The sequence below is a fragment of the Pleurodeles waltl genome, chromosome 3_1 (genome assembly GCF_031143425.1).
Source record: "Pleurodeles waltl isolate 20211129_DDA chromosome 3_1, aPleWal1.hap1.20221129, whole genome shotgun sequence".
Taxonomy (NCBI): Eukaryota; Metazoa; Chordata; class Amphibia; order Caudata; family Salamandridae; genus Pleurodeles; species Pleurodeles waltl.
Window position 1 is genome coordinate 146973532 of NC_090440.1, and position 13241 is coordinate 146986772.

Consider the following 13241-nt stretch of genomic DNA (forward strand, 5'->3'; position numbering starts at 1 on the left):
TAGCTTCACCTTGTGACTTCTGACCCAATGTTTGCCTCCATTTTCTTTCCCCCCCCCCTTCCCCCCCCCCCCCCGATAGTGCTTCCCCCCCCTTTTTTTTTTTTCCCAACGAATCTGTGCCCATTTGTACCTCATCCCCCTCTTCAGTGTTAGGATTCACTTCCTGTATCTGGGGGTTTAATTATACATTTTTTTTACAGTTTCCCTTGCCGGGCTCGGGATTCGTAGTAGTCTTTTTTCACTGTCTAGCATGTTCAGACCAACGCTTACGCGGTGCCTGACTGCCTGACCTTGCCCTCATCCGGCTTCCGGCAAGTCGCGTATTTCAATATCCCGGTCCGGGTTCCTCATACCTTCGGGAACCACGGACCGGGGTAGGTTACCTCCTGGCCCAAGCAGCTGCATACAGTAAGTGCTCCGCCGCTTTTTGTTTTCTGTTCGCCGAGTCCCGCGTTTATTACTGGGACTCGGCTTGACTCTCGCTCGTTGCGATCTTTAGCAGAGGCAACATATTGATTACATTTTTCGGTACTCCTCGCTTTCAATCCTTGCCTGGGGGCCTTTTACCATGAGACGGTGTACCGTCCGAGGAGACACCGCTCTTGATGGGAATTTATCTGAGGGTTGGTGCATTTTACTCAACCCTTACATTACTCCGTGGTGTGTAGCTTCCTTACTAGTGCGGAACTTATGACTGTTCTGTGGCTTGATTGACTTTTTCTGCTTCTTAGGGACTCCCTATCCCCCATGATTGATCTTCAGTCATTTTACTGTTATCATGTTTGAGCTATTATATTCTCTGTGATGGTTCCATTTGTGAACCTACCATTATTACCCTCTAGACTTCTATGTTACTAGACATTTTAGTTACTTGAGTGGGTAATCTTCCTACCATTATAAATTTTTGTTCCATATCTCCTTTATAGACGTCATTTAGCGCTGGACCATTGGTCTGTGTATTCCTAGGATGCTCGTCTTCCAGTTTAGGACGGTATGCTTGTTTTCACAAGCATTTGCATGTATGGTGTTCACGAGTTAACACGTTCACTGTGCAGCATGGTCACCTTCTTTTCCCACCATACACATAAGTCATGTCTCGTGCTTATTTTGGTATAACCTATGTACTTCTTTTTGCAGGGCACGAGGTAGGAACTAGTGGTTCCATATTCATGTAAGTGAATGTTACTTCCCCCAGCAAATTGCTGGCCTATAGTAACTTATATACCTTGTTTGGAAATATATGTGGCCCTTATCATTTAGGAGATACATATAGCTACATAAGGTCCTGATGCAGCATCACTGGATCCGTTTGGACCACCAGGATGCGAAACATGTTGACCCATGAGAGGTTAGATTCTGGAGATTTTCCAGACTCCTCTCTTTGAGATATATAATAAAATTCTTTCCACAATAAGAGTGATTGATCTTAATTTCTTTATTCACTCTTTTGACTTTGTTTTTTAACCTTGGCCCTGACCGTCCATCTGGTCCAATAAATTCTACTGTCTCAGTGGCGGTTGTGAGAGTCAATTTTAAAACCACATCTTTTTCTGATCTCCATCTACACTTTAATCACCCTTGGGGTCACGGCACCACCACATAAAAAGATCTCCGGCAAAGAGCCCCCCCATCAGGGGTGGTGCCCGTCAGACATTGCAGCGCCGGTCTGACGAGGAGCAGTGCCTATGATGAAGCATGACACCCTATGGGTGTGTGAGGCCGCTTGCTCCTAGAAGTTAGGACCCCGGTCACTATTTTCTGGTTTACATGGTTGGAACAGTGTATTACTAATTTTTGATATTTCCATTTGGAGGATATACACTGGACCACAATTCCTCCTGATCCCTCCCTTATTTTGAGCATATTAGTACAGCAGTTCAGCTGTGGGATTATCATCATCTCTCAAAACGCCCCTAACATGGATAATTTTCAAGGGTTGAGTTTTGACGACGACATAGTATCTGCCATTTTACAGACCCCTTCTATTTTGGGAAATGATGGCGCTGGACCCTCGGGTCCATCCAAAGAAGAATGGGACAAGTTGTCCGCACTTAAAAGAGACCTTATCAAAACCGTCCTTCATGGCACAATAATGACCGAATATCCGAGGGCCAATATAGCCCCTAATGGTCTTCTTGTCTCAAACATGCCCAGGATTTTCTTGCAAGATCTAGCTTTTAGAAAAGACTGGGCTCAGGTGGCATGGAAGTGCACCAGAGATTGGCTGGTGCTGATTATCAACACTTCCAAGCGTTTGGCTGATTCCATCACGGTACAGATTACACTCATGGAAGGCGCTCTAAAAACTACAGTCTCACTGGTGGCTTTTAAGAGTCGACTAGCAGAAATCAACTCTGAACTCAATGACAACAGGGAGTTTTTAACTCAACAGAAAATTACGAAGCTACAAAAAGACATTGCGAGGTTTAGCCGTGACAAAGTCTACCCTTATATCATAGATGACTTTACTACTGAGACACTTCCCTCCTCCTCTGATGAATCATCTGCATCAATAAAGAAACCACAGAAATATAGTAATAGCTCTTCATCCGATGGGTGGAGTACAGATGATGATGGGACTCATTCATTCTACCACTACCCCCAATACCCCCCTGGACCTTCTCATTACCCCCCTGGACAACCCTTAGCATGGCAACAACCATTTCCATTCTATCAACCTCGCCCCTTACTCCCCTATATGCCTTTTTTAGTCCGCGGCCGGGGCAGGGGAAGAGGCAGAAGGAGAGGAAGAGGCAGAAGGGTACACTGGGCCCAGGACGAACCACAGATGGTAACCCGCAGTCAAGGGAAGAACCCACCAAATCGGATTTAGTGGTCAATCTTTCATCACAATCCCTTTCCCCTACTGAACTGAAGGTCCTGAATAAAGGACTAGGCTTTGTCCCTACCCGCAGGGAAGACTCTTTCCGCCTCCATTGTGAAATGTCTCATCTCTTCAGGAAGATTAGATTACAATTCTTCTTTGAGGATCGAGTGCACCCTGACCAACCCACAGACACGGGCCTCCGCAAACCATCCACCTTCATGCCTCCTACCGCTGCTATGCCCTGCGAGGTATTAGCATTCGAAAAAGCAGTATTAAGTGACCTAGCAACTCTACAACCCAAACGGAGTTTCTCCAACATCTCTAATGTTGAAAGAGATGTCCTCCAAGCACTTTCCACAGACACGAGTATTGTCATCAAACCTGCGGATAAAGGGGGAGCCACGGTCATAATGAATTCCTCCGATTACAGACAGGAATGCCTACGTCTACTGGGGGACTCGACCTATTACACACAGATCAACATTGACCCAACGAGGAGATTGCAAACCGAAATATGGGGCATGATTGAGGAAGCCTTAGGGAATACCTGGATTTCACGCAATGAGGCTAATTTTTTAGACAGCACGAGCCCACGTATTCCCTATTTCTATTGTCTCCCCAAAATTCACAAAGGCAAGATACCTCCTCCGGGACGCCCTATAGTCTCCGGTATTGGGTCTGTCCTTGAACCTCTCTCCACCTTTTGTGACAAATTCTTACAACCAATTGTCCAGTCATCTTCCACCTATTTGAAGGACACCAAAGACGTCCTCAACCTGATTGCAGACATTAACTCAACTACTGAAGTTCACGCCCTTATCACTCTTGATGTTGAAGCCCTCTACAAGAATATCCCACAAGAGGCTACTTTGGAAGTTGTGGAAACCGCACTCCACTCAACTAATCAGACACTGACTTCTCCTGTACATTTCATCATGCATTGCGCTTCTCTAGCTTTGAAAGAAAACTTCTTCCAGTTCGAGGATCTCCTTTTCCATCAGATACGCGGAACATCGATGGGTAGCACCTTTGCCCCCAGCCTTGCATGTTTATATATGTTTGACTTTGAATCAAGGTTCATACTCCCAGACACCAACCCCTTTCATACCAACATCAAACTTTGGCGCAGGTATATCGATGACATCTTGATCATTTGGCAAGGTGCCCTGTCGGGGGTACAAGCTTTCACTACCTGGATTAATACATTGAATCCCTTTTTGAAATTCACATCCTCTGTCTCTGAAACAGAAATACCTTTTCTGGACCTCATGATCTGTATTGAGGGTGGGAAATTATTTACTCATACTTACCACAAAATTACAGACCGCAATAGTCTTCTCATGTATGAGAGCCACCACCCCAAGGCACTGAGAGACAATCTTCCTTACGGCCAATTCCTCCGTCTACGACGGAACTGCAGTACCACACGTATGTTCAATTCCCAAGCTGATGACCTGACCGATAAACTCTGTAACCGCCATTATCCAGACAAGGTGGTGAGGTCAGCCTTCAAACGGGCCAAGTCCTGCAGTAGAGACATTTTACTATCTACTACTCCACAGGATCCAGACCCAAAGCTTACTTGTGTATCTACCTTCACCCCCCTTTCTAACACCATCAAGAGAGTTGTGAATAAGAGATGGCCCATTCTCTGTAGTGGTGGTACTCAGATTCCAAAACCTTTATTTGCTTTTAAACGCACCACTAATGTAAAAGATTTACTTGTCCATACCAGACCCCGCCCCATTCAGCCACCCCCCTATTCACAAACATTATGGGGTATCCCACCAGTGGCCGGGCATTTTCCTTGTGGTACCTGCAATGTCTGCACCCTTACCAAACGATTAACATCCATCGAATTTGATTCTATAGGCCTTTGGCACTTAGTTAAACACACGAATTGCAACACCAAGAATTGTGTTTATATGATCACCTGTCCCTGTAAATTACAATATATAGGCATGACCACAAGAGCAGTGAAGCTTAGAATTAATGAACATCGCAGTAACATCAGATGTAGCCGTGCTATGACCAAATTGGCTCTCCACTTCCTTGACAACAAACATGGCCCTGACGACATGTGGTGGCTGGTACTACAAACTGGCTCGCGCAACACACCGAATTCTCTCTTCGAGTTAGAACAACGATGGGTGTTTAAGTTACGCACTCATGTCATTGGTTTAAATGATGATATTCCGTGGAACTGCCTATCTAAATGATTCTCCCCTTATCTTCAGACTAGTAGAGTTACTACCATGGACTCTTACTAGTTTGCTCGCTTTGACTTTGCACCCCATGCCCCAGCCTTTTTGACCCATAATTTGGGCTGAGCAATTGTTTTGGTTTTCATGTAATGTTTTTACTAGCTTCACCTTGTGACTTCTGACCCAATGTTTGCCTCCATTTTCTTTCCCCCCCCCCTTCCCCCCCCCCCCCCGATAGTGCTTCCCCCCCCTTTTTTTTTTTTCCCAACGAATCTGTGCCCATTTGTACCTCATCCCCCTCTTCAGTGTTAGGATTCACTTCCTGTATCTGGGGGTTTAATTATACATTTTTTTTACAGTTTCCCTTGCCGGGCTCGGGATTCGTAGTAGTCTTTTTTCACTGTCTAGCATGTTCAGACCAACGCTTACGCGGTGCCTGACTGCCTGACCTTGCCCTCATCCGGCTTCCGGCAAGTCGCGTATTTCAATATCCCGGTCCGGGTTCCTCATACCTTCGGGAACCACGGACCGGGGTAGGTTACCTCCTGGCCCAAGCAGCTGCATACAGTAAGTGCTCCGCCGCTTTTTGTTTTCTGTTCGCCGAGTCCCGCGTTTATTACTGGGACTCGGCTTGACTCTCGCTCGTTGCGATCTTTAGCAGAGGCAACATATTGATTACATTTTTCGGTACTCCTCGCTTTCAATCCTTGCCTGGGGGCCTTTTACCATGAGACGGTGTACCGTCCGAGGAGACACCGCTCTTGATGGGAATTTATCTGAGGGTTGGTGCATTTTACTCAACCCTTACATTACTCCGTGGTGTGTAGCTTCCTTACTAGTGCGGAACTTATGACTGTTCTGTGGCTTGATTGACTTTTTCTGCTTCTTAGGGACTCCCTATCCCCCATGATTGATCTTCAGTCATTTTACTGTTATCATGTTTGAGCTATTATATTCTCTGTGATGGTTCCATTTGTGAACCTACCATTATTACCCTCTAGACTTCTATGTTACTAGACATTTTAGTTACTTGAGTGGGTAATCTTCCTACCATTATAAATTTTTGTTCCATATCTCCTTTATAGACGTCATTTAGCGCTGGACCATTGGTCTGTGTATTCCTAGGATGCTCGTCTTCCAGTTTAGGACGGTAAGCTTGTTTTCACAAGCATTTGCATGTATGGTGTTCACGAGTTAACACGTTCACTGTGCAGCATGGTCGCCTTCTTTTCCCACCATACACATAAGTCATGTCTCGTGCTTATTTTGGTATAACCTATGTACTTCTTTTTGCAGGGCACGAGGTAGGAACTAGTGGTTCCATATTCATGTAAGTGAATGTTACTTCCCCCAGCAAATTGCTGGCCTATAGTAACTTATATACCTTGTTTGGAAATATATGTGGCCCTTATCATTTAGGAGATACATATAGCTACATAAGGTCCTGATGCAGCATCACTGGATCCGTTTGGACCACCAGTATGCGAAACATGTTGACCCATGAGAGGTTAGATTCTGGAGATTTTCCAGACTCCTCTCTTTGAGATATATAATAAAATTCTTTCCACAATAAGAGTGATTGATCTTAATTTCTTTATTCACTCTTTTGACTTTGTTTTTTAACCTTGGCCCTGACCGTCCATCTGGTCCAATAAATTCTACTGTCTCAGTGGCGGTTGTGAGAGTCAATTTTAAAACCACATCTTTTTCTGATCTCCATCTACACTTTAATCACCCTTGGGGTCAAGGCACCACCACATAAAAAGATCTCCGGCAAAGAGCCCCCCCATCAGGGGTGGTGCCCGTCAGACATTGCAGCGCCGGTCTGACGAGGAGCAGTGCCTATGATGAAGCATGACACCCTATGGGTGTGTGAGGCCGCTTGCTCCTAGAAGTTAGGACCCCGGTCACTATTTTCTGGTTTACATGGTTGGAACAGTGTATTACAAATTTTTGATATTTCCATTTGGAGGATATACACTGGACCACAATTCCTCCTGATCCCTCCCTTATTTTGAGCATAACACAACGTCAACATAGGTTAACCTTAGCAGAGTATCATTAGTGCATTTATTCAACAAAGCATTGATTCAGTCATTTGTCTATTTGCGTCTGTTTAGTGAACTTCTTAACTAACCTCGAATTAGCATTGGCATGTTGGGCTTCATGCAAAACAATTTTTGGTAACACAAATTTAGAAAACATCTAACTATGGTCTCTGTCAAAAAAAGCAGTTGGTACCTAGAAAGGAAAGGCAAACAGACAATTACATTTTCATCATCATATAGTTACCCTCCGTAATGGGTCAGCATACAGAGTCAGTCTTCATCCTCAGGACATCAGTTGATTCGCCATCAGCCAATAAAACACAGCAAAGTTCAGCAAAACAGGGTAAGTAGGGACACTTCCCTCATAAAGAGGAGAAGAATAGAACGGGCAAGGTAAGGGTGAGGATGGTTTGAAGAGTCACACAGCAACGTTTTTAGGCAGAGTGACAAAGTGTCTGGGTAATAGCAAGAATAGTTCGCAATGGCATCTCTAATGGCTCCTCTTATTAAAGGTTTTTATCCCTTTTCTGTTGTACAGTCCCCTAATTTCCAATTGGGCAGGTTTGGCACACCACTATCTCCATCCAATGGTTTTCCAGTCGTACCATCAAAATTGTCAACTCATAACAGTTCTTACGTAGTTTATTGGTTCTTGTGATTGACGTCTCCAACGGGTAGAATGTCCGGTATGATTTAATATTCTCGTGGTCCTCTCGCATCGCCAGTCAGTGGTTCCATTGTCTATACCGGTTTAGGAGACCTTGTACCTGTTGCAAGCCTACACTGTTGCATTCAGCAAGAATCTTTCCTTGTGCAAGTCGAGTTTCATGAGAACAGATCTACTACAGTTACACTCATCTTCTAGCTTCTGGAAAAATATGATTACATGTCCTTCAGCAAGTCAGCACACTGCACGTTAGAAAAACACATTTAATATGAAACCGGGCAGCTAGGCCCTGACTCATGCAAACTAAGGCCTAGTGAATTAATTAGCAAAACCTTAATGTATAGCTCTTAATACTAATACAAAATCATACATTAATGCATCAATAACTCATTATTACTCAATTTTATTAGTCCCTGTATATATTGGCGGCCACTCCCCGTGGGCACATTTCGACTCACATTAGTAAAACACATTAGTACATTTTCTATGCGGCATTATTATGCATTAGTTCATAAACATTTTCATGTTAATTTTGATTATAAGAGCTACGCTCCAACAAAGTCAACTACTCAGCAGTCAGCAAAATAAGATGTGTGCTTTCACACTAAAGCACGCTGCTGATTTAACTTTATGGACAAATACATTAGCCCAAAGACATTTCACACTGCTTTAGTTGATCTGGCTTTGCACCAAAGTCAGTGGAGACTGCACTGTTCAGCCCAGGACACACACTCTTCACATGAATTAACAGGTGGCTGCCACAAAGTGGTTTTGGCACTAGGCAAGTGTCAGAACTGGCTCTAAAAAAGGTAATTAACAGAAAGTTTATTGAAGTTGTCTCTTGCACCACGTTGCATCTCAGAGATTCTCGCACATACCTGAATTGATTCTGGCCCCTCTCTGCCCCGGACTATGTCAAAGTTTTAAGATCTCCTGTACGGTCACAATATATTCGGTATCCAGAACCATAAACAGTATATAGCATTCAGATGGGTTTTTGTATTTTTATTAGAGTTTTCAAAATTGTACAATTTCAATTACTGACACAAAATGAATCATAGACAAATATATATGCAAACGATATAGAATTAAACTATAGATTCCCAGTCATAACTCCCACTACAAATCCTTGGTAGTTTCCAATGATCAATAGTTTCTCTTCTTTAGAGTAAAAGGTATTTATTCAGTGTAAGTAAACTGACAAGGGGACGTGTAGGAGCAGATGTCTTAATTAGAAATTATTAATCAATGTTTCTATATTTTGAATAATGAATTCTGTAGAAAATGATTAATGTAGAGAAAAATAATGTGCATATTTGCAATTGGGAGATCGGAAAATGGCCACCAGTGTTCACGAAATGTACTAATTTATGATTAAAATGTATAAGAGATTAAATATGTATTAGATTAATGTAGTAATATGTCATATTAAGGGTTATGAATTATGCTTTAGCTTATTAATTGTAGGCTTTAACTTAGCGAATGTCTTGGCCTAGTTACCAGGCATCATGCAGAAGCGATATTTGTTAGCATTTAATAGAAAATGCTGAAAGAATGAACTAACTGTGAAATGCTCATTGTTTCAATAAAATACTTAGCAGAAGCTTTCTATGGGAACCGACGGACAGGAGATGAGGTCTCTTGTAATGTAACAAAACATGTGTAATATGTGCTAGATGTACTTTCCCATGATGCGAACAATGAAGACACTGGAGAAGAAGATGCAACAAAATTGATACCTGATGAGCCGGATGATGAGAACATCGTAAAGCTGATCAATCAACGACGTGTGAAGTGTGAAATATTAGAATTCATAGATTTGGTATAAGAAAATTACTGTACAGAGTAATAAAGTACGATTAATTGACCAATTGGAAATTAGGATATAGTTTGGGTGACTTTGATATAACAACATGACAGAGGGAAAAGAGATCAGACCTTATTCCGATTTTGTGATGTGATATTGAGAGGAGAAGATATTCGAGATTGTGTCATTGGGCTCATATTCTCTGACTGAGAGCCTGATGTGTTGCTGATCGATTGATGACCTGAGGATGAAGACTGTAATGTTATGCCTTTTCGATCTAGGTACCAACTCCGCTGTCTTAGTTAGTTTTCCTTAGCTAGATGTTTTCTAAATTCATGGTCTAAATTGCTTTGCATGAAGCCCCGCATGCTGATGCTAATCTGGGTTAGATGAGGTTTTCTACTTGATGATTGACAAATTGCAGGGCCAAATGTCTGACGGACTATTTTGCTGAACTTTATGGACCATGTTGAAATATTGAAACTGACTTTAGTATTGATCTGCACTAATGCTCTAGAATATATTGTGATACAAGTCTTGATTAGATTGTGTTTCTGGTGTCTTTTGGCTACTAAATACTGCCATCACATGCATTATGAATTGATTTTGAATTTAATCCACATGACTTAGTATTGTTAATATAAGGGAAATAAAATTACTAAAATTGTACTAAAGGTGTGGTTATTTATGGCTAAAAGTCATGGTGTGTGACAATTACTGACTCCATTGATTAATGATTATTGATTTGACTAGTGATTATTGATTATTGTGTATTGATTATTGTTTCCTAAACTGGAGCTATGGTAAGATCATCTTAAATGAGTGAAAAGTTTAATCAACCTGTATGCGTCCCCGTGTAAGTTTACTTATAAAGGATTGACGTGTTAACAGTTATGGTAGCAGACTGATGGTTTGTCTCTTTAAGAGCTTGCCATAAGCATCTGGTATAGGGTGATTAATAGTTGTGGTAGTAAATTAAAAGTTAGTCTCTTTGAGAGCTTGTAATAGGTGTTCAGGACGGAGTGACAGGTGTTAGCAGTTGTGGTAAGAGACTGATGGACAGGTGTTCTTAGTTACGGTGATAGTTTAAGATCGATCCGTTAAGAGGCCACAATTATTGAGATATGGATTTTGTTTTTCAAGATGACATACATAGAGAAAATGATATTCCCTTAAGCTCAGAAATTACTTTCCCAGATCCTGGATCCTGCTAGTAGTGTTGGGTATGTTCCTGGAGTTCTAGTGATAGAGTGAGAGAGATCGGTTGCGCTAGCACAGCTTATGCAAATCGCGGGTGACGTATGTGAGGGAATTTAGGGAGTCTGGTTACTCCAGATGAAGTTTTAGTAGGAGTGTGCGTACTCCGCAGTATGAGAGTAGGGAAGTCGTCAAACTTCACATGCGCGTGGCGCTTTGTACTCCAAAATTGTCCACGTGGTTGTTGATATATGGACCCTGTGTGGTCTAAGACTCCGGAGTATATTGAAAAGTGTAGGAGACACTTGGTTAAATGTTGTAATCTGTCTGGTTTAGTAGGTTGATTGGGCGTGGTCAACGAGTCAGTGTGTGAGTTAAAGTGGGTGAGAGAGAAAATTTCGACTGAGATCTGGTGAGTTCTATGTGCACCAGGACAGACCCATTGATCAGTTGAGAGTAAAATTTGCAGGTCGAATCTTGCTTGAGGATCTGAGAAACCAAGAAAGAGGAATAGCTGCATGAGCGAAAGGGCCATCAGTGAAAATCTGTAAGGTTTCTGAAGCGATTGTGTTACCCTTCCTGTAGTAAACTAGTAAACTAGCAGATTAGTTTTGGTTTTTGGTTAGTGCTTGCAATATTTTGCATTAGTTTTGTCTGAATTGGGGTGTAGTAGGACAAGCCGCAAGACTTTGTCAGCTGCATTATGTGTGAGTGTGAAGTAATTGGAGCCGCACTGGGCTAGGTTGGCTAGTGAGAAAGGTCGCGCACGGATTGGCAGCCGTCTGTGAGAGGCAATTGGTTGAGAACGAAAGTGAAAGGAATCTGGGGATTAAAAGTCATTTCCTGATTTAATTTTGAATAAACAAAAGTAGAAAAGATTACGTTTTTCAAGGCATTGAAGAGTGCCCTAAAGGGAGATACATTCATTAGAGTGAATGTTGGAGAGCCTGCACCGCCAGAGGTTACACTGGCTTATATTGTAATGGAGGAGAGAGGTGTTGCGCCATGCTTTGGTTAAAGCAATGGTGCAAGTTAACAGAGAAGAATGGGAGTTTAGCATTTCCTGAGAATGGGACGTTCAATTTGAGGATCTTGGAGCAATTGCGGATGGCGAGATATGAATCGAAGAGACCAGCACAGTTTGAGGCATTAGCAGTTTGAGAGCTGGTAGCTAAGCAGCAGCAGCAAATGAAATTCAAGAGGACAGCAAGGAAAATAGAGAAGTCTTTAGCATAGGCGAGATGGGATAGGGAACAGAAGAAATGGAGATCAGTGACATTGCAGGATGTCAAATTGTTTCCAGCAATCGCGCAGGGAGATGAGACGGAAATAAGGAAAGTGACTAAAAGGAATAATAAGAGTCCATCTGAAAATAAAGAAGCAAGAAATTCTTCCATAGCGGAGGAAGAATCAGATGCTGAGGATCTTTTAACGCAGATACTGAGAGACCGACCACCACCGTATCCAGTGCATGAGAGTGGTTCGAGTACTAGTACTGATCCAACAGCTCCAGCACAGGCAATGGGGACAGAGAGTCTGGTACAGGCTGATACTAGCCAGACACAGGGTGTAATGCAAGGACCTAATGTGTTGCCTACTCCAGTAGTTCAGGCACAGATACATCCACAACTGATACTGAGAATCTTTCCTGATGTGCCTGTTTTGGAGACAACTTCGAATTTAGTGGTACCTATGGAACAAGTGGTTCCAAGACCACTATTGGTTCAGACTGAGCCGACTCTGATTTTGTTTCCCCAAGAGCAGCCGCAGGGGATGCCGAGATTTACACCAATGACAGGGACACAGTCGGATTTGACTCTGGTAATGATTCAGAGCATGGGAGTTACTCTTCCACAGTGTGCAGGTACTAGAGCAGCCCCAGATGCAATATCGCTGCCGATTACTGTTGGTCCAGCGGTACAATTATTTGCACAGAAGAAACCAAGCATGAGTGGACAGGGAGAGATGTCTCAGAGTTTAGTGAGGAGGGGACCAAATGAGCAAGTTCTAGTAGTCTCTTCCATGGGTCAGACCTTCGATGGATTGAGATCATTGTTAGATCTTAGTCAACCTGTTGCACTTCCAGATACCGTGAATGGACCTAGTGCAGGTCAGAGCTTGAAGTCACTGACACCACAGACATCAAATGCAGTGGTACAGCAGGTGCCACCGGTGAATGCGAGTAACATTTCATTACAAGGATTGACAGCTCAGCAGTTGACTGAATGGTTAGACAAGCTGAATACCCCAAAGAATGCTTCCAAGCGTGAGGAGCAGATCAATTGTGTCAGATTGAGCATGGAAGCAGGTGAACTAGTCGAGGGAACAATGGGGGTGAATAGATTAGAATCCTACACAGAGGCAGAGTTGAGATATGTATGCCTGACAATTACAAGAGAGGTGGTCAGAGTACACCAGAGATTGGCAGATTTGGCAGAAAAGCATGGCATAAAAATTGAGAAAACGAAGCATCTGAAGAGAAGTTACAAAT